The sequence below is a fragment of the Rattus norvegicus genome, chromosome X, assembly GCF_036323735.1.
Source record: "Rattus norvegicus strain BN/NHsdMcwi chromosome X, GRCr8, whole genome shotgun sequence".
Classification (NCBI taxonomy): Eukaryota; Metazoa; Chordata; class Mammalia; order Rodentia; family Muridae; genus Rattus; species Rattus norvegicus.
In genome coordinates, this window is record NC_086039.1 from 131444075 (window position 1) to 131466936 (window position 22862).

The window sequence follows — 22862 nt, forward strand, 5'->3', positions numbered from 1 at the left end:
CTGGAGAACTAGCTGTTCAGCTTTTACTAGCATAGCACAGGCAATTTGTCCCTATGGTTTCAGGAATGCTATGAATATATCAGAAGTTAGAAGAGTTCTAGTTCATTGCTTAGGTTTTTCTAAGCCTCTGCAAGTGATGTTTGTTGAACTCCAGCCTGAGAGACAAAGATAAGAAAGTGGAGACTGTGTGAACCAGCTGGGCAGGGGCTAAGGCATAAGCATGAGGCATCTAGGAAAACGGAAGGAGTGAAGACAAAGCCTCATACATGTTAAGTAGTTTTAGCCAAATAGTTCCTCTATCTGTCTCTCTGCTTCCCCCAACTGGACCAATTGCAAGTAAGCACAGCTCTATTCATCCATCCTTGTCTTCTAAACTAGGGCAATTGCATTCAATTTGAAGAAATTTCTGTTGCCAGCAAAAAATTAATATCTGAAATGGAAGGAGCTTTTAAAAGAGCATGTAAGAGCAAGAAAAATACAAGGATGAATAATATATTGAGATATTGAGATACACACACACACACACGCGCACACACACACACACACACACACACACACACCATGCTCCATATTAGCTTTACCACAAATAAAGAAGGAGACTTTGTCTATTATAAGGGGTATCTTAGAGAATCTACTACTATATAATAACCAAATATCTTCCTTGAGAAAGGCTCTTGTCAGATCAGAAACAGAACCATATAATGGTGGTCTTTCCTGACACTCCTGCCTTAATTGCTATAAAACAGTAACTAGCAACACAAACTTGTCTGTGTGTATGAAAGTAAACCCTATAGAAACACTTTCACCTTTAGTGATTTTTTTTTAGAATTAAAGAGCAGCTTTCTATTTAACTTCAATATGTTTACCTATTATATGTCTGTCGTGATGGAAGAGAAAAGGGTCCAATCTAAAATTAATAAGTGACAAAGTTCAAGACAGTAGGACACTGTAACCAACACAAAATGATAAACATGACTGCACTGCACCCATCTCTTCCCAGCAATACATTCAGTAGCCTCAAGACGATAGCTTTCAGCTAGCGTTCATATAAGAATTTATATTTAGAAGGGGGAACAAAATGCTCACGGGAGGAAATGTGGAGACAAAGTGTAGAGAAGAGACAGAAGGAAAGGCCATCCAGAGACTGCCCCACCTGGGAATCCACCCCATATACAATCACCAAACACTATTGCAGATGCCAAGAACTGCATGCTGACAGGAGCCTGATATAGCTGTCTCCTGAGAGGCTCTGCCAGAGGCTGACAAGTACAGAGGCAGATGCTCACAGCCAAGCACTGGACTAAGCACAGGGTCCCCAGTGGAGGAGTTAGCAAAAGGACTGAAGGATCTGAAGGGCTTTGCAACCCCATAGGAAGAACAACGATATCAACCAACCAGACACCCTAGAGCTCCCAGGGACTAAACCATTAACCAAAGAGTACACATGGAGCAACCCCTGGCTCCAGCTGCATATGTAGTAGAGGATGACCTTGTTGGGCATCAACCAGAGAAGAGGCCCTTGGTCCTGTGAAGGCTCGATGCCCCAGTGTAGGGGAATGCCAGGGTAGGGAGGCTAGAGGGGATGGGTGGGTGGGTAAGCACCCTCATAGAAGCAGGTGGAAGGAGGATGGGATAGGGGGTTTCTGGGGAGAGGCAGGGAAAGGGTATAACATTTGAAATGTAAATAAAGAAAATATCCAATAAAAAAAGAATTTATACAACATAACTGCCCAAAATGGATGAGAACACCCTACCGTTAAACAGCAAATGAGTTTTAACTGAGTAAAGGAGGTACACAGATATTTCTTTAAGGACAGAAATGTACATGTACATGAAAGGATGTTCAATGTCACCAATTATGTAGGAAATAAAAGTCAAAACTCCAATGAGATGTTAGGCCTCCATCTGCTAACCTAGGCCTAGTCCTGGAAGCTTCTAGCCTCTATTCAATCTGGGTTTACAGTGTTTCCAGCCTCTGAGGCTTATTGGTGAAAAAGCTCATCCTTTCTAGTTCTTTCTGAAATCTGGCTGGCTGGTTCAACTCAAGAGTTCTAGCCAAACTCCTCTCCAAGCTGACTGATTCAATATGAATTTTCTCAACATCTCACTGAATCGCTTGGCTTGGCTTCATTCTGAATTTGGCAATCTGTTCTCATGTTCTGGCTTACTACCCCCTCTCTGGCTTTGTCTGTCTTCACCTGTCTTTTGCTTGTTCACTCTGCAACCTGTATCTGTAAAATGTCCCTGAAAAACTGTCATTAAAGTCCTCAGTCTGAACTGCCATGAACTTTACTCCACTGCAATGCCTCTCAACTTGCTGACTCAACAGAGCTGACTAGAACTCAGAGATCTGCATGCCTCTGTGCCTGGAGCATTGGGATTAAAGGCATGTACCCTTACACCTAGACCTAAGCCTTTCTTTACCAGAAACATGCTCTATATCAGCCTCTGTCCCCTGGGATTAAAGGCAGGTCTATATACCAGCCAGATCTCACACACGTAGGTCTTTGGATATGAACCATTGCCAGAGCACTTGTTTTGTTGGTTTAACATTTTTCTACAATAAGCACTGCCAAAAGCAAAAGTTAACTGTTGTGAGGGAGGCTAGACTTTTCATTGTTGTGTCAATACACTGACAAAGCACTTGCAAAAGAGGACAGATTTGTTTCTGCTCCAAGTTTCTAAGACTTCCATCCATTGATGTGCCTCACAGTGAGGCATAGCATTAGAGCATTAGTGTAGAGCATACAAGAGTAGTTTGTTCCCTCACATTGGTCAAAAAGAAGAACTCAAGTCAAACAGAGTTTCAGGGAAACATAGTTCCCAAGGACATGCCTCCAGGTGCTTAGACAGTACCTCCTAATAATTTCAGAAACCTTTTAAAATAGCACTAGGAAATGGGAATGAAATGCACAGTACATGAGACTGTGAGAGATAGTTTATATTTAAAGCACAAGGGCAAGGATCTAAAAGAATTGAAATCCTAATACACTATTGATAGGAATATAAATTAGAAAATCTATTATAATAAAAACAGAGTTCTCCACAAAACCTTAGAAATGGAGATTTCCATATGAACCGGCAAATACATTTCTGAGTGTATGGCAGAAAGAGAGGGATCCTGAAGAGAGAGAGAGAGATCCTGCAGTTTTGTGTTCATTGTAGCATTATTTCCAGCAACCGAAATCTACAAAGAACTTAACTACCCATTTAGGGATGAATGGAAATTGACAATGTGGCCTATACATAAAGCGGAATACTATTAAACCTTGATCTGAAACAAAGTTCATTATTGGAGACAACATAGATCCGCCTTTGAACAACATTATGCTGAGATAGACCAGTTATAAAGGAACAACTACCACACACTACCATCTATATGCGATTTTAAAAGAATCAGATTCATAGTAGCAAGGAGAAGAATGTGTTGTCAGAAACTGAGACAAGGGTAGTTACAGGTTGCCGTTTCATAGCTATAGATTCAGGTATGTAAATGAGTGATTTCTAGATATTTCCTAACAACACTGCCACTGTATTTTACTATACTATATTGTGAAAATAAGGTTCTGTGAAAACAGTAATTACAATTACTTCAATTTTAAAAACTAGTAGAAGAATCACCGATAAGATTCAGCTGCTACCTTTATTTTACAACACAAGAGTCTAATTTTAATTCCTCTGTCAATCACACTGCCCAATATTTTACTGCATAACATTCCCTCAACAATGTTTGTGCTGTTGTTTTTATAAACCATGGAAAATAAACAAGAGTTTGCCTGTTAAAGAACAAAGATCTGCTGAGAGAGGGTTGAAGGGTAGGCTTAGTGCTTAAGAGCAGTTGCTACTCTTATAGAGGATGTCAGGCTGGATTCTATATTGTAGCTCAAAACCATATGTAACTGCAACTCCAGGGGATCCTATACCTTCCTTGGGGATCTTATATCTTCTTGCCTCTGTGGGCAACAGACATCTGTGTAGTGTACCTGCATATACTCAGGCAAAACACTCATATAAATAAAATAAAAATAAGCCCTTTGCCAAGTTATAAAAAGAAAAGATCTATTGAAAATTGATTGACTTGACAATCAAATCTATAATAGAATTATTCAACTGAATTCCAGATATTAAAAGCCGACTATTGAGGGCCAACTGAGTGGCTTTCAGAAATATTGTGTCTCGCCTTCTTTTTCTGATGCTATAAAAAAATACGGAGACAAATTTAAGTTACAGGATAAGAGGTTCTGTCGGCTCACAGTACCACATCATTGTGGAAACAGCATATTACACCTCATAACTGTGGAGAAGACACAGCAGCTGGAACAAGAGCTAGCTGGCCACACTGAATTCACAGGTAAGAAGCAGGAATCAGCAAAATGCTTGTGTGTAGTTTTATCTTTTCTTTTCATTCAGTCCAGTACTTGTCCCATGGAATAGAGCCACCGACAGTGGGTGGGTCTTTTCACTTCAATTACTATAATCATGAAAATTCTCTAAAGACATGCTCAGAGTCCCATCTCCTAGAGAATTCTAGATTTGACCAAGTTAACAATTACCAATAACAAATCAAGACCCAGAAGTTTCCTGTGGGGGCTGGTCCTGGTAGTCAACTTGATCAGATTAAGAGGGTAAAACACACCATGTGTTTATGGATATATTTTTAGAGGTGATTCACATCTATGACAGTGTCTGGAAAGGAAAGATCTAAGTATTAGCAATGCCTTCAACAGGCTCTCAGTTTAAAAAAGGAGTAGTGTAGCAGAAAACAAGCTTGGGCATAGGCCTCTCTTGTTTAACTTGAGCCAGTTTCTCTCAACATCAACTCAATATCAACATTCTTTATGCAGCTTTCAGGCTTTCAGTGCTATGTTGGGATGGCTAAAATGTTCAAGTACTTGGACTCAGAGGCTACCAGGTCCCTTAACTTTCCTGTATGCAGATGGACATCACTGTACTATCCATCCTCTGTTATTTAAACCTATTTATTAAAGCCCCCATTTTATAATATGTAGATGTGACCACATAGGTATATTCTTGTGGTTATTACCTCTAAGGAAACAGAATAGATGACCCTTCATGGAAACCTTTCTATCTCAGCCTTAACATTTGAGAGCATAAAGAAATCAGCAAAAGAAACTGGATGTTGAGAGACGTATGCAGATGCTTCCAGGTGGACTAGTAGTTATAGTATTTTCAAACATTATATTGGTTCTCAACTCCTCACTTTGACCTGGAGTTTTTTTTTTATTATTCTTATTTTTGTAGCACTGGCTGGCTTGGAACTCATTATAGAGACCTCTAGAATGGCCTTGAACTTTGAGAAGTCCTTATATTTTGAGTATTCTTGTTTCTCCATTATAGGATGGTGATATTAATAAAAATATAGGTAACCTTGTTTTCTGTGTGCTTTGCTTTCCTAAGCTTATCCTGAAACACATCCTATTTCATTATCAGGTTATTTTTAACTAAATAATATGATAAAAAATATTAGTGTGGCTGAGGCTATCGATGTCACCAAACTGCATCCAATTCTATCTTGTGCAACTAAACCACATGGCAATGTAAATGCACTCAGGTTTAAAAAAGAAAGGTAGAAAATAGGATCTCTTTTATTGTTTGAAGGAAGTATACAATATCAGTAGTTGGGCTGGAGTGTTCTTGATTGTTACTGTTGGGATAAGCCAAGAAATGCAGGAATCTAGGAAAGGACTGTAGTGTGTAACAAGATAGCAGAAGGGAGGCATATTATAAGAAAAGTAAAAATGCAATTTAAGTAAGTGATAAATCATTGAAAGATAGACCTTTCTTCAGCAAAGTGGGGCTAATAGATGACTCATTAGGTAAAGGCTCTTGCCACAAAACCTAAGAACTAATCATGTATGGTGGAAGGAGAAAAATTGCTCTGGCAAATTGATCTCTTCCACATCTCTGTGTGCATGCGCTTGCACACACACACACACACACACACACACACACACACACATACACAAACACACTGGGTGGAGAAATAATAAAATATAAAAAAATCTCACTTTGAATTTTTAAAGTATACGAAATTGTCTTTGCAAAGTATATACTTGATAAAGACTATAATTCAAACTAAGAAATGATTTTAAAACATAAAAAAATAATCCAATTTAAAGCAGCCAAGGTCCTTTTGCAGATACTTCAGTAAAAAAGACATTCAAATGACAATTATACTAAAATGCTGCGTATCATGAAAATGCAAACTAAAACATCACTGGGCTACTATATCATACCTACTACAATGGCCAACCTCCATATTACTGGCAAGAGCAAACACCAGCAGGGAGATGAAACAGTAGGCACGCTTGCTCACTGCTTATTGCAAGAGTTCTCAATCAGTGGGTCACAATCCCATTGGGGGACAAAGGTCCCTTTCACAGGGGTCCCATATTAGATATCTTGCAAATCCAATAAAATTTACGTTATGATTCATAACAGTAGCAAAATTAGTTATGAAGAAACAACAAAAAATTTATGGTTAGAGGTCACTACAGCATGAGGAACTGCATTAAAGTGTCTCAGAATTAGGACGGTTAAGAACCACTGGCTTATTAGAATGCAAAATGATAGCGCTAACTTATACCAGTCTATTATGCAAACTAATCATACTGTTACCTCAAAAATCTAGGTATCACATTCTTTGATACTTACTCCAATGTACTGAAAACTTATGTCCTGAACAACACCTGTGCAAAGATGCTTATAGCAGATTTATTTATAATTGTCAAAACATAGAAGCAACCAAGATGTCCTTTAAGTAAATGGATAAATAATGGCACATCAAGATGTGGAAAATTATTCCATGCTAAAAATAAATGAGCATCAAGCCCTGAAGAGATGTGAAGGAAACGTAAATAGCTAAGCGAAGTAAGGAAGTCTGTGATGCAGTTTCAATTATCTGACATATTGGAGACAGCACTGTGGAGAGATTAAAAAAAAAAGCCAGTGGTTTCCAATAGCAAGGGACATGAACGGGCAAGGATCAGAGGACATAATTTTTAGTTTTACCGAAGTGCACGCTATATTCCCCATATTCTGGTCCATATACCACATGCCCTTTCTCTACCCCTCATCCTCACACTGGCCCCCTCTATCCCTCAACACAGTTTCACTGCTACTTTTATTTTTTAGATACGTGCAGGATTTTGTGTGCCTATATAAAAGCTGGGCATCTTAAATGAAAGAAAACATATATTTGTCCTTTTTGAGAATGGCTTATTAAGATGATTATCTCTAGTTGTCTGCATTCTTTACAAACAACATAACTTCATTTTCCTTATCTATTTTTCTGTTGTTGGACCTCTAGTTTGATTCCATAACTTAGCTATTGGAAAAAACATTCAAGTAATTACTAATGTGTAGGTATCTGTGATGTGTTAACTAGAGGTCTTTCAGGCAACTACCCAGAAGTAGTATCTTTGAATCAGACTAACAATTAGTTACGGTTTTAATGCCCATATTGAACATCAAAGTGGCTCCATTAGTTTGTATTCCCACCAGGAGTAAATAAAAGGCCCCCATTTCTCCACAACCTTGACAGCATTTGCTATTTGTTTCCTTTTTCCTTTCTTATGGTTCTCTTTTTCTCATATATTGCATCTGACCACAGTTTCTCCTCCTTCCTATCCCCCAGCCTTTCCTCCCACTGCCCCTCTCCCCTACATCCTCCTTCTGGCCTTCCCTCAGAAAAGAGCAGCTCTCTCAGAGACAGCAAGCAAACATGGGATAACAATTTACAATAAGACCAAGGGGATGCTGTCACAAAAAGGCTGGATACGGCAGCCCAGTATTAGTGAAAAGGGCCTCACAAGTAGACAAAAGAATCAGGAACAGGTCTTGCCCTCACTGTTAGTATTCCCACCAGAACACCAAGCTACCCAGCCAAAACATATATGTAGAGGATCTAGGTCAGAGCCCTACAGGCGCCCTGATCTCTCAAATTCATGTGAGTCATGGTCAGTTGATTCTGAAGGCCACATTTTTGTGACAGAAAAGATGGGACTTTGGTGAAGTTTTGATTTCTGTGTCTATGATGACTGGTGAAGATATTCATATATTTATTGCATAGTTGTCTTTCATCTTTTGAGAACTATTTATTCATTTCTCTTGGCTCAGAAGAGTCTTTATAACAATAAAACTGGCACAGTGATGTCAGACAATGCTAGTAACATTTATCGAAATCCATAAAACGTACAGTAGTGAAATCCAGTATAAATTATGGGCTTTGGATATAAAAGGGGTCACCATTTGTAACAAGCATATTGTTCTGGTGGGGAATGTTGACAGAGGAGAGGCTTGTACATGTTCAGTGGCAGAAAGTGTATCAGAAATTTCTGAATGTTTCTCTCAATTTTGCTGTGAAGTCAAAGCTTCTCTAAAAAAATAAAGTTCATTTAAAAGTTGCCAGTTATATGCACTCACTGATAAGTGGCTATTAGCCCAAATGCTTGAATGACCCTAGTGCTTGGAACAAATGAAACTCAAGACGGATGATCAAAATGTGAATGCTTCACTCCTTCTCTAAAAGGGGAACAAGAATACCCTTGGCAGGGAAGAGAGAGGCAAAGATTAAAACAGAGACTGAAGGAACTCCCATTCAGAGCCTGCCCCACGTGTGGCCCATACATATACAGCCACCCAATTAGACAAGATGGATGAAGCAAAGAAGTGCAGACCGACAGGAGCTGGATGTAGATCGCTCCTGAGAGACACAGCCAGAATACAGCAAATACAGAGGCGAATTCCAGCAGCAAACCACTGAACTGAGAATAGGACCCCCGTTGAAGGAATCAGAGAAAGAACTGGAAGAGCTTGAAGGGGCTCGAGACCCCATATGTACAACAATGCCAAGCAACCAGAGCTTCCAGGGACTAAGCCACTACCTAAAGACTATACATGGACTGACCCTGGATTCTGACCTCATAGGTAGCAATGAATATCCTAGTAAGAGCACCAGTGGAAGGGGAAGCCCTGGGTCCTGCTAAGACTGAACCCCCAGTGAACTAGACTGTTGGGGGGAGTGCGGCAATGGGGGGAGGGTTGGGAGGGGAACACCCATAAGGAAGGGGAGGGGGGAGGGGGATGTTTGCCCAGAAACCAAAGAATTATTATTAAGTATTAAATAAATAAAAAAAACTGAAAAAAAAGTTGCCAGTTAGGTTAAGAATGGCACATGTGACTGAGAGTAGTAATTGAGTGAAAATTACTGTCAATAAATTGTTTCAGTTAGCTATAAAGTTTCAGTATATATATACATATATATGTATATATACATATGTATATATATATCCTTTTTTATTTTTCTTCTTTCATATATTACATCCTGACTGCAATGTCCCCTCCCCTTCCCAGTCTCTCCCCAACCTCCCTCACCCCTCTCAAAAAAGATCAATCCTCCCAGGGACATCAGAATACATATGTTAAATAACATTCATTTTTGCCATACATAGCTAAGAAACTGAAATTATATTTGCTAAGGTGACAAAAAGAAAAACTAGAGAGAATGCATTGCAGTTTGACTGTTTATCCTGGAATCTAAGAGGAAATGAAAAAGAGAGAGAGGGGTGGGAGGGAGGAAAGAAGCCAGCATTATATACAGGGGCTTTTATATTTTGGAGAGCACACCAGAGGATCAAAGGCAGCTTAGTTAACATCCAGTATAACCCCTCAGAGAATACTGAAAGTACTACAGTGGTAATTGCCATTGGGACATAAGCATTTGGGGAAAGAAAGACACAAACGTGTAAATTTCTGAGGGAAGCTTTAGAATCTTTTCACCTCTGGTTATTATTCCCTTTTATAGGTGTGTAGAAATGAGAAGTTCACAAAAAATACCTCAAGGATGAACAGTTATTCACAAAACTAAACCATCCAACAGCAAAAGCAGAAATTTTTTTTCTGGCTTTCATTTTTTTCTTTCTTTTCTTAAATTGTTTTTAGAGACCGGGTTTCCTCTTTGTAGCCCTGGCTGTCCTGGAACTCTTTCTGTAGAACAGGCTGGCTTCACACTTACAGAGATCTGCCTGCCTCTGCCTCCCAACTGCTGGGATTAAAGGCATGAGCCATCGCCACCAAGTCTCTGCCTTTAATTTCAATTCCCAGAAGAACGATAAGAAAGGGGGTTCACAAATACTCTCAAATTGATAGATACTAGAACTACTCCAGAAAGAAGCTCTTCATGCTGCACAACAAATGGCTAACAGTCATTGCAAGCACCACCTTCACCAATCTGGCCCAGCTCTGCACATTACTTCTGACTCTCTTTCAGGAAGACTTCTCAATAGCAGATATTTAGAATGTGCCTAGTATATACCCATGGCATATAAATACATTTTTCTATAGAGATACATGGATAAATAAGACAAGAAGCTTGCACTCAAAAGATTTTATATCTAAACCAAGAATATACATACATGTTACTATCTTGTAGGATGGTTATGACTGGTCTACAAAATATCACCCACAGGCTCAGGCATTGAATACTTAATCTCAAGCCTTCATATATTTATTAGCTAGTTGTCATTCATCCTTCGACAACTATTTGTTCATTTTTCTGGGCTCAGAAGAGTTTTAAGAGTAACAAAACTTTTCTGTATGGTGATGTTGAATATGTCATTATATATGTATCAAAATCCTGTTATTTTGGGAGATTTTTGCAGTATTTGGGAGGTAGGAAACAGCTAGAGAAATTATATCACTAGAGGCATGTCTTTAAAAACTCAGTCTCTAAATGCATGGAGCCATCCAAACATGGACTCAATACTCTGTAACTAGTCTAAATAAATTCATTCTCCCAGGCAAACTAACTAAGGCAATAACTAAGTGAAACATAGCTCTTCGTAGAAGCAGAGAAGGATGATACTTAAGTATGTGGCATCTGGAAAGATTAAGGGCAAGAGGTATCATGATAAAATCACCAGCTCATGTTTACTGAGTATTTACCATGTGATCAGATTCCATAATAAGCCTTTTTGCATAAACCATCTCATTTAATTCTCATAATCAAATAAGTAGCCTCATCTCCACTTAATAGTATGTATAAAAGAAAATAGCATATCCAAAATCGTGTAGCTAGTTAAAACTTGGAATTAGTCTGCCTTAATCTACATGCTTGGGTCCTAGTTCTCAAGGTTATAGTAATAAGAGGTAGGCTGTTGGCAAAGCGATTTAGTCTTGATTACACAGCCCTCCTTATTAGAATCTGTATGTTTAAAATAGAACCTAGGAGATCTAAGCCCCCAACAATGCAAAGTTGGGGGCTTAGACATTTAATGGACATTAAATCCATTGGTCTTGGGCTTCCTAACCTTCACAATTGTGCATTGAATGCAATGTACTCAGCATATGGTACTGAATCCTCAAAGCACAGCAGATATATTCCAGATCTTTCTGATTCCCCAAAGATAGAGTTTTTTGTTTGTTTGTTTTTTGTTTTTATTATTGTTGCTTTTGTTGTTACAACTTCAGAGTTATGGGCTTCCTCCATCCCTCCCTCCCTCCCTCCCTCCCTTCTTTCCTTTCCTTCTTTCTTTCAGCATGGCCCAAACACTATTCTATACTGATGACAGGAAAAGGCAAATTTGCATCTCAGGAATTAAATTATAATAAAAGGTAAGTTCTTTTAGGGAGAAAACAGACATATATTATAAAATGAGGTCTAGAAAATGCTTAAAGGAACAAGTAAAAAAGGACATTTAGTAAAGACTTCCGGTTACATCATTGTAGTGCAACAAAGTCAAATTTGTTAATTTGACAAAATAATAGACCACACATCAGAAAAAAATAGGCACATAACCAAAAGCAAACAAACAAAAGAGTTACAGGGTTATGCTTAATTGGAGGTATAGAAGAATGCGGATGAAATTTAAGTGAGATATTGTTTTAGTAGTCTTAAGGGAAAGTGAGGGTATATGTAAATGGGTCAACATTATGCCTGGGATCAGAAATAGATCTAGGGTCCTGTCTCCTTGGAAACTAATGCATTAAGACAAAGGTGTCTAAAATCTTTTATTCGAAACTCAACAACTGGATTGGAAATTAAGGCTGCTTTCAGGGAAGAATGAAATGTTCTATTATTGCTAATATGATTCACAGGACAAAGTTTTGAAAACCCAAGATATTAGATAGCAAGGGTTGTCAGTATTATACTCTTTCGTTGATTTCCAAAGAGAATCTTGGTTCAATTTTAAAGGTTCATAAAGTTCATCCTCAAACTCTAATGACCTGAGAGTGTAAGGAGCAGAGACACTGAAAGGAAAGGAGGCAGCTCTCTCTAAACAGAAAAAGAGTAATTTCGAATTCTCCTGTGCATTATAAGGGGAAGGAATAAGATAGGAGGGCACAGGATTAAGATGAAGCAGTAATGTGCATAAAGTGGTGTGACCTGTTCAGAATACTGAACAACATCTATTAACTTAAAGGACATATGATCACAACAGCAGGAAAAGAAGCAGAATAGGGATCTCTATTTACATCAAGTTTATAGTTATGTTAGCCAAAAAGTTTTAAGTGAGTTTGTACTTACGCAGGTCACAAGGAAATTTTACATTGTATATCGCAAGTGTACAAAAACCTACAAGCTGACTTAGTATATATATGAGACTGGAAAAATAGAAGAAATGCTGTCTCAATCTACAAGGAAAACAAAAAGAAGAGAACTTATTCTGTCAAGAAGCAGCTATCAGAAATCAAGTTATATCTCTTTTAATGAATAATCACCAAACTTAAAACTACACATAAGAGAAGTCGCAATGGCCTGTGCATAAGCAGATGAGACAAGCAAAATAACAGAAAAAATTAGAAATCCAATGCTCAAGACACTATTTCCACCTGCCTTTATCTTCCTCGTGAAGCAGGTAATTACTTGGGACTCTTATGACCTCCTTCTGAAGGTAGGACAGTCAGTTGCAGTAGCTAATGAAAATCAGGCTCCCCCAGCTGTGCAGTAGAAATACTGAGAGGGTGATTAGACTGCCAACAGGATGCTCCAGGGTAAGTACACAGAGACAAAGATTATTTTAAACTTAACTATCAAAAATGAAGCTTTGTTATTTTAGAAACTGTATGCTATTATTTTGTTTTTGACAGAAAATACCTAATATAAAGATACACAGATATACACACACACATATGTATATATAAAATATATATGTGTGTGTTATTTTATTATTTTATTTTATTTATTTACATTTCAAATGTTATCCCCCTCCCCAGTTTCCCCTCCACAAACCCCATCCCATCGCCTACCCCTGCTTCTATGAGGGTGCTCACCCACTCACGCACCAACTCACTCCTCACTGCCCTAGCATTCCCCTAGTCATTAAGCTTCCACAGGACCAAAGGCATCCTCTCCCATTGATGTCAGAAAAGATCAACCTCTGCTTCATATGCAGATGAAGCCACAGGTCCCTCCATGTATACTCTTTGGTTGGAGATTTAGTCCCTGGGAGCTCGGGGGTTCTGATTAGTTGATATTGTTGCTCCTTCTATGGGGTTATAAACCTCTTCAGCTCCTTCAGTCCTTCCCCTAACTCCTCCATTGTGGTCCTTGTGTTCATTCTGTTGGTTGGTTGCTAACATCTGCATCTGTATTGGTCAGACTCTGTAGAGCCTCTCAGAGGACCTTCAGTGTGTACAAAATCACTACTCAAAGTGGGAGGATCAGAGACCTGATGCCCAGTCCCTCTCAGAGTGCTTCTCTGAAACTTACTGAAATAGCCCTCTCTCTTTTTTACTTTAGTTGGATATTCTTTTATTTATATTTCAGATGTAATTCCCTTTCCTGTTTTCCCGGACATAAGCCACCTATCCCATCACCCACCTCTTCTTCTATAAGGTTGTTCCCCTCTCCAACCACCCCGCTTCCTGTCCCTGCAATATTGCACTACAGTGGAGGATCCAGCCTTGACAGGACCAAGGGCTTCTGCTCCCACAAGGTCATCCTCTGCTACATATGCAGCTGGAGTCATGGGTCAGTCCATGTATAGTTTGGGTGGTGGTTTAGTCCCTGGGAGCTCTGGTTGGTTGGTAGTGTTGTTCTTATGGGGTTGCAAACCCCTTCAGCATCTTCAATCCTTTCTCTAAATCCTCCAATGGGGACCCCATTCTCAGTTCAATAGTTTGCTGCTAGCAATCGCCTTGGTATTTGACATGCTCTGGCTGTGCCTCTCAGGAGACACATATATCAGGCTCCTGTCCGCATGAACTTCTGAAATTCTTAGCTTCATCAATCTTACCTAGTTTTGGTAGAGATTATATATATATATATATATATATATATATATATATATATATATGTGTGTGTGTGTGTGTGTGTGTGTGTGTATATATATATATATATATATATATATATATATATATATATATATACCCACCCACCCATGAGGGGCAGAATCTGAAGGGCCATTCCTTCAGTGTCTGCTTCAAACTTTGTCTCCATATCCCTTCCTATGAATATTTTTGTTCCCCCTTTTAAGAGTAAATGGAGCATCTGCACTTTGGTCATTCTTCTTCTTGAGCTTCATGTGGTCTGTGGATTGTATGTTGGGTAATTCGAGCTTTTGAGCTAATATCCACTTATCAGTGAGTGCATACCATGTGTGCTTTCCTGTGATTAAGTTATCTCACTCAGGATGATATTTTCTAGTTCATTCCATTTGCCTATGAATTTCCTAAAGTCATTGTTTTTGATAGCTGAGTGATATTCCATTGTGTAGATGTACCACATTTCCTGTATCCATTCCTCTGTTGAAGGGCATCTGGGTTCTTTCCAGGTACTGGCTATTACAAATAAGGCTGCTATGAACATAGTGGAGCATGTGTCTTTGTTGTACTTTGGAACATTTTTGTGTATGTGCCCAGGAGAGGTATAGCTGGGTCCTCAGGTAGTGCAATTTTCCAATTTTCTGAGGAACCTCCAGTCTGATTTCTAAAGTGGTTGTACCAGTCTTTAATCCCACCAAAAATGGAGGAGTGCTCAACAAAGAAAGAGGACTACAGACCAATTTCCCTTATGAATATCAATGCAAAAATACTCAATAAAATTCTCACAAACCAAATCCAAGAACATAACAAAATGATCATCTGTCATGATCAAGTAGGCTTCATCACAGGTATGCAGGGATGGTTCAAAAATATGGAAATCCATCAATGTAATCTACTATATAAACAAACTGAAAGATAAAAACCACATGACCATTTCATTAGATGCTGAGAAAGCATTTGACAAAATTAAACACCCCTTCATGATAAAAGTCCTGGAAAGAATAGGAATTCAAGGCCCATCCCTAAACATAGTAAAAGCCATATACAGCAAACCAGTAGTTAACATTAAACTAAATGGAGAGAAACTTGAAGCAGTCCCACTAAAATCAGGGACTAGATAAGGCTGCCCAATCTCTCCCTATTTATTCAACATAGTACTTGAAAGTATAGCCAGAGAATCAAACAACAAAAGAAGGTCAAAGGAATACAAATTGTCAAGGAAGAAGTCAAAAAAATCACTTTTTGCAGATGATATGATAGTATACTTAAGTGACCCCAAAAGTTCCACCAGGGAGTTACTAAACCTGATAAACAACTTCAGCAAAGTGCCTGGGTATAAAATTAACTCAAACAAATCAGTAGCCTTCCTCTATTCAAAGGATAAACAGTCTGAGAAAGAAATTAGGGAAATGACAACCTTCACAACAGTCACAAATATCATAAAATACCAGTGACTCTAACCAAGCAAGTGAAAGATATGTATGACAGTAACGTCAAGTCTCTGAAAAAAGAAATTGAAGATCTCAGAAGATGGAAAGATTTCCCATGCTCATGAATGGGCAGGATTAATATATTAAAAATGGCAATTTTGCTAAAAGCAGTCTGCAGATTCAATGCAATCCCCATCAAAATTCCAACTTAACCCTTCATAGAGTTAGAAAGATCAATTTGCAAATTCATTTGGAATAACAAAAAAACCCAGGATAGCAAAAACTATCCTTAGCAATAAAATAACTTCTGGGGGAATCACTATCCATGAACTCAAGCAGTATTACAGAGCAATAGTGATAAAAACTGTATGGTATTGGTACAGAGACAGGCAGGTAGATCAGTGGAATAAAACTGAAGACCCAGAAATGAACCCATATGCCTATGGCCACTTGATCTTTGACAAAGGAGTCAGGGGGAAAAAGAGCATTTTCAACAAATGGTGCTGGATCAACTGGAGATCAGCATGTAGAAGAATGCAAATTGACCCATTCTTGTTGCCCTGTACAAAACTTAAGTCCACATGGATCAAGATCCTCCACATCAAACCAGATACACTCAAACTAATAGAAGAAAAAGTGGGGAAGAATCTCAATCAAATGGGCACTGGGGAAAATTTCCTGAACAAAACACCAATGGCTTATGCTCTAAGATCAAGTATCGACAATGGCATGTCATAAAACTGCAAAGCTTCTGTAAGGCAAACAACACTGGAAAAAGATCTTTACCAAATCCTACATCTGATAGAGGGATAATATCCAAAATATACAAAGAAATCAAGAAGTTAGACTCCAGAGAGCCAAATAACCCTATTAAAAATGGGATACAGAGCTATACAAAGAAGTCTCAGCTGAGGAATATCAAATGGCCAAAAAGCACCTAAAGAAATGTTCAACATCCTTAGTCATCAGGGAAATGCAAATCAAAACAACCATGAGATTCCACCTCACACCAGTCAGAATGGCTAAGATAAAAAACTCACATGACAGCAGATGCTGGTGAGGATGTGGAGAAAGAGGAATAACCCTCCCTCTTTAAGCTATTGGTTTTAAATATTTCAATTTTTAATGCTTGCCCCCAATGATTCTGGGCCATGGGTCAGAAGCATGGCAGTAAGGAGCCTGTGGCAGAAGTACACACATCATGGTAGACAGGAAACAGAAAGAAATGCTTTCACTAACTGGCTTTCTCCTTTTTACTTCTGTGTTTCATCTAGATTTGTGTCTTATGCAGGATATCCTCTCTTACCTTGGTAGTTCTGTCTGGAATGCCCTCTATGGTACACGGTGGTAGGGAGGGAGGGGCAGGTTGCTTATCTTTTAGGAGTTTCCCACTCTATTTTCGATAAGCCATCAGGTATCTCTTTTCATTCATTCATTCATTCATTCATTCACTTTACCTCCTGATTACAACTTCCCTCCCCCAGAATCCCCGCATACAAATATTTCCTCACCCTTCCACTTCACATCTGAGAAGGGAGAGCCCCCCCATGTGTACCACACCACTCTGGCCCCTCAATCACTGAAGACTAGACACATCCACTAGGCATATCTTTTCCCATTGAGGTCAGAAAAGACAGCCCGGTTAGGGAAACAGGATCCATAGGTGGGCAACAGAATCAAGGTAAACCCCTGCTACAGTTATTGGGGGACCCACATGAAGACCAAGCTGCATATGTGCAGCAGGGAGGGTCTTAAATTCAACTCTTATGCTCTTCAGTTAGTGGTTCAGTCTCTGGGAACCCTCAAGGGTCCAGGATAGTTGACTGTTGATCTTCTTGTGAAATCTTTATCCTATCTCGGTTCCTCAATTCTTCCCTCAACTCTTCCACAAGAATTCCCAAGCTCAGTGTAGTGTTTGGCTGTGGGTCTTTGCATCTGTTTCAGTTAGCTACTGGGTGGAGTCTTTCACAGGACAGTTACGCTAGGCTCCTGTCTGTGAATCCAGGGTGACATAAAAATGTGGCCTGAGGCTCCAAGGTAGTTGAAGGATGTAGACAGGCCTGTAATGTGTCCCTATTGATCCTCTGAGGACACCTCAGCACACCCTCCAAAAAAAAATTGACAGGGGTTACTACTGCATTCATTTGTGTCTGTCTCACAAAGGGCACATGTGTAATCCAGGCCAGCCATAACAAATCTATCTGTCAACAGTGTCTTCACATGTATATTATAACAAGGATTTGACCAACAAAGAGGCATCAAAGTCTCACAGTGTGTCTCTGTGAATCCACTACCCATGCCGTCTCAGTAGTAGTTGTTCCCTTCATTCACACAGAGACTTCCATGAAGACAAGGCTGGCTGGCACATTCATCAATGTTGAGCTCACAATAGTCTACAAGGAATCCAGGTAAGTAAGCACCAAGAGCATACTGACATGTGACACCATGTAGGAATGGCTTGGATCCACATTCATCAATTTCCAACTCTCAGTTCATACCAGAATACTCTTGAAGACAGACACATGTATCTTACTATCTCACTGGGGCACACAGTCTCATTCATGTGGGGATCAGAAATATATTCATCTACTTCTAAGTCACAGTGGCTTTGTATCCAGGCACACAGAAACAGGAGTAGCCATTGATTCCATCCTGGCACATAGCACTATTCTGACAAGGGCTGGAATCACACTCATTGTGATCTGTCTCACAGAACCTTCCAGCATATCCAGCAGGGCAGATACAGACAGGGTGCTCAGGGTCTTTATTGAAGATGTCTCCATGTTGGCAGGAGTTACCTTCCCAGGAATTAGTGGAAGATTCACAGGTCAGCCCCCTTATCCCAGGAAGACAAGGGCACAGGAAGCCCCTTTCTCCTGAGTAATTGACACAAGTGGCAATTCCTTGGCAGGGACTGGAGAAGCAAGGGTCTTTTAGATTTTCATAGTCCTTGTCTGAATTATTGGGCATGTCTAAGCAACAATTACTGTCTTCTGGAAAACCCTTGTGCATTGAATTATTTTGGCAAGATTTTCAATGACACCTAGTATCGTTTTTATTGCAAAATGAATACTGGCACCTCGAGTCACTGAAAGACTCAGGTACATCCTCTCACACTGAGACCAGTCAAGACAGCCCATTTAGAGGAGCAGGATCCACAGGCAGGCAACCCAGGTTCAGGGTAAGCCCCAGTTCCAGTTGTTAGGGGGCCCACATGAAGACCAACCTGCACATCTGTTACATATGTTGGGGGGCTCATCAGGCACTCTTAAGAATATACAATATTTTTAAAGATAATTAATTCATTTTGAATACTTCGTGTTTTAATATGCACGAGAACATCACATATCATTCCTGCTTCTCCATCCCCCCTTCAACTACCCCCATGTCCCAATTCATAATTCGTGAACTACTAACAGAAATTACAAGATTCCAGCTGTTATTCAATCTATGATGCTTGATGTCTCCGCTGGTCTTCAGTAGACACTGAAATCTCGAAGAAGTAGGCTATATTGTCAGTGAAAGAATGGACTTGACAGTGAGAGCAAGCAAGCAAAAAGCAAATGCTTCCTTCTTTCATGTTCTTTTTATAGGCTCCTGACAGAAGATATGGCACAAAATGAAGGTGGATATTCCCACCTCAAAAGGTCTGGATTAAAAGTTGGTCTTCCCATTTCAAATTATTTACTTAAGAAAAAATATCCCTCACAGGTGTGTACCAGGCCAATTGGGTTTTAGTTAATTCCAGATGTAATCAAGTTGACAACCAAGAAGAGCCATCACAATTCCACCCTTGTCAACTTGACACACAATCATATCTCCATAGGACATGCTTAATTTCCTAATGAAAACAATAATCAGATTATAATTATGCCTTACACACTATAACTGGCTCATGAACAACCACAAACACATTATAAATTTTAGAATATTTGGAAATGTCCCTTGAGGTATATTCTTTATAATCTCAAAACTAAAATATAATAACTACTCCTATTCTCTTAATTGATGTTATATTACATGATAAAGAAATTCAGGAACTGGAACTTGAAAATAGCATCCTGAGTGAGGTAACCCAGTCACAAAAGAACACAAACAGTAATATACTCACTGATAAGTGGATATTAGCCAAAAAAAAAAAAGATCAGAATGCCAACTATTCAACACACAGACCATATGAAACCCAAGAGGAAAGAAGATCACACCAAAGTGTGGATGCTAGAGTCCTACTCAGAAGAGAGAAGAAAATAATCTTGGGAAGTAGACCGAGAGAGGGATCTGTGAGGGAGAGAAGAGGGGGAGGGGAAAATGGCAGGTTCAGATATAAGAGGAGATGGGGGGGTATGAATGGTCAGGAATTTGAAAAGAGGTGTGTATCAGTGAGGGAAGAGGAACTGGGAGTAGTCACCAGAATGTTCCAGATGCCAGGAGCCCAAGAGTTGCCCAGGACCCAACAGAGAGGACATTAGCTGAAATATCCAACCAAAGGAGGGTAGAACCTGTAGAGACCATATCCAGTGGATAGGCACGGCTCTGGGTTGAAGGATGGGGCCACCCACCCAAACCTCAGACATAATACTCCAGGATTTCTACTGTCTAAAGGAAATGCAGGAACAAGGAGTGGACCAGAAACTGAAAGAAAGGCCATCCAGAGACTGCCGCACCTAGGAATCCATCCCATCTGCAAATACCAAACCCAGACACTATTGCTGATGCCAAGAAGGACTTGCTGACAGGAGCCTGTCAAATGTCCCCTGAGAGGTTCTGCCAGAGCCTGATCAATACAGATGCAGATGTATGCAGCCAAACATTGAACTGTGCATGGGGACCCCAATGGAGGAGTTGGCAAGGACTGTAGGAGTTGAAGGGGTTTGTAACCTCATAGGAAGAAAAACAATATAAAACAACCAGACCCTCCAAAGTTGCCAGGGAATAAACCACCAACCAAAGAGTACATGGGAGGGGACCCAAGGCTCCAGTTGGCTATGTAGCAGAGGATGGCTTTATTTGTCATCACTGGGAGGGGAGGCCATTAGTCCTGTGTAGACTTGGTGACACGATGTAGGGGAAGGCTAAGACGCTGAGGCCCAGAGTCAGTGGGTGTGAAGGGGAAACTGGGAAAGGGAATAACATTTAAAATGTAAATAAATAAAATAACCAATAACAATATGAAAAATTTGAGGAAAGAAAACACAAATATCTGTACAAACACATTCTTAACAATATATGACAAGAAGCCCTCATGTCAATTATAAACTTTGTTTCCTCTACTACCCATTTTGTATTTGTTCCACCCCAACATGCACACTAGTAGGTCTTTGATCTTTGCCTGGAAATGACCATGATGGTTCTATGCCATTTTCATCTTGCCTGGATTAGGCTGTTGTAGTTTCCCATTGGCTTCATTCACAGAACATAGTAGCACCAAGAGATTCCCTAAAGGATCTCCTACACTCCAGACATAATCTTTCTTACTTTCATTGTGGAGAAGCTATCCAATTTCCCCATGGTAATCTGGACCAATTACCCCTCCTAAAGACAATTGAACCCCAAAGTGACCAAGGGAAGTGTAAGCTTCAGGTTCAATGTAATGTTTGTTGTGGCTCTTGGAAGAAGCACTCCACACCCTGGAAACCAAACTTCTAGGGAAACAGAGCTTAAGGTCACTGGAATAGGAAGCAAAACTTTTCCTAGTGGGTCACTAGAGGTGATAGTGAGAGACACTATTCCCTTTTCTGTATTTTGATTCCTAGATCCCTGGATATAGGATAAATCATACCATCTATTGGACACTGATTCAACACATATAACTGCATTCTGGAGAACTCTGTCCCAGCCCTTTAAGATGCTGCCACCTAATAAGCATTGTAACTATGTCCTCAACAAGCCATTCCATCTTTCTATCACGCAAGCTACTTTAGGATGATGAGAAACATGATAAAACTTAGTGGATTTCATGGTCATGGACCCACAAATGTATTTCTCTGGCTCTGAAGTGAGTTCTTTGGTCAGAAGCAATATTGTGTGGAATACTGTGACTACAGATAAGACATTCTATTAGTCCACAAATGGTGGCAGTTCATGTTCTAGAGCCCATGTAGCCCCATCTCTGCCACCATGACCACTTTGTTCATGGTCCCATTGGGCAATGACAAAGATGTCTAGAGAAAGAGGTTGATGAGCCACAGAATGGATCATTCTATTTACCTGATTATTAAACCCCTCTTCAGATGGGTCACCTTCTGATGAGATTTACATGGGACACAAATATTTTCACATCCTTGCCCACATCTAGCCACATACTTCTTCCCCAAATGTCTCTTTTTATCAAGTTTCCAAATGTGATTTATACAAGTCCTGATCATGCTGCCAATCCATTGGCTATAGCCCATGAATCAATGAAAAAACCATACACCTGGACATTTTTCCTTCCCCCACAAAAATTTCCCCCAGGTACATTGCCTGAAGTTCTACCTACTGTAAAGATTTCCCTTTGTTGGTGTCTTTCAGGGTTGGCCAAGAAAGGGGTTGTGAAGTGAAAATTTCTTATTTCTGTGGAAACTCAGTTATGTAATATAATGTTTTGCAGACGTGTGAAAGAATGTTTTGCTGAAGCAGACACAGGTGAGAGGATGTTTTGCTCATCTTGCATTGTGTTGCTGATCTTCCCTTTTTGTGACTTTGTAGAGAGTAACTCGCCAAAGAACTTATGATATTCCAGTGGCTTCTTGCCACTTCTGTGAACTCGGGCCGATTACTAGAGCCTCACAGTTTCTTCTGGACAGAACTGTCATTGCTGAGTGGTGATTGCCAAGTGGACTGGACTTCTGCTGCTGATGCATGTTGGTGTTTTGTTAGTGGACTGGATTGCTGACAACTAAGATTGGAATAATCCCAAAGAACTATTTCCAAACATATTGCCTACAAGCCCTGTTTCATATTACCCTTTCTTTCCCACTCCCTCTGGTGAGTGGTAGGCTAGAAAATTTTAAGAAGGGATGTTGAAGCATTTTAGAATCCTATTATTAAAGTAGGCTTTGAAAAACCTAAATCAACAGGGTTGTAATGCTACAGCTCTCCACTTCTGGGTAGTGCCTGCATGAAGTGAACCTGACCACCACTACCTTCTCTTTCTCAGTCATACTA

At 39.7% G+C, this 22862-nt stretch overlaps 1 pseudogene; it reads right to left on the minus strand.

Moving 5' to 3' along the window:
- Window positions 1-17577: 17577 nt before the first annotated feature.
- On the minus strand, window positions 17578-22558 carry Crb1-ps1 (crumbs cell polarity complex component 1, pseudogene 1; annotated as a pseudogene).
- Between the last annotated feature and the right edge of the window lie 304 nt (window positions 22559-22862).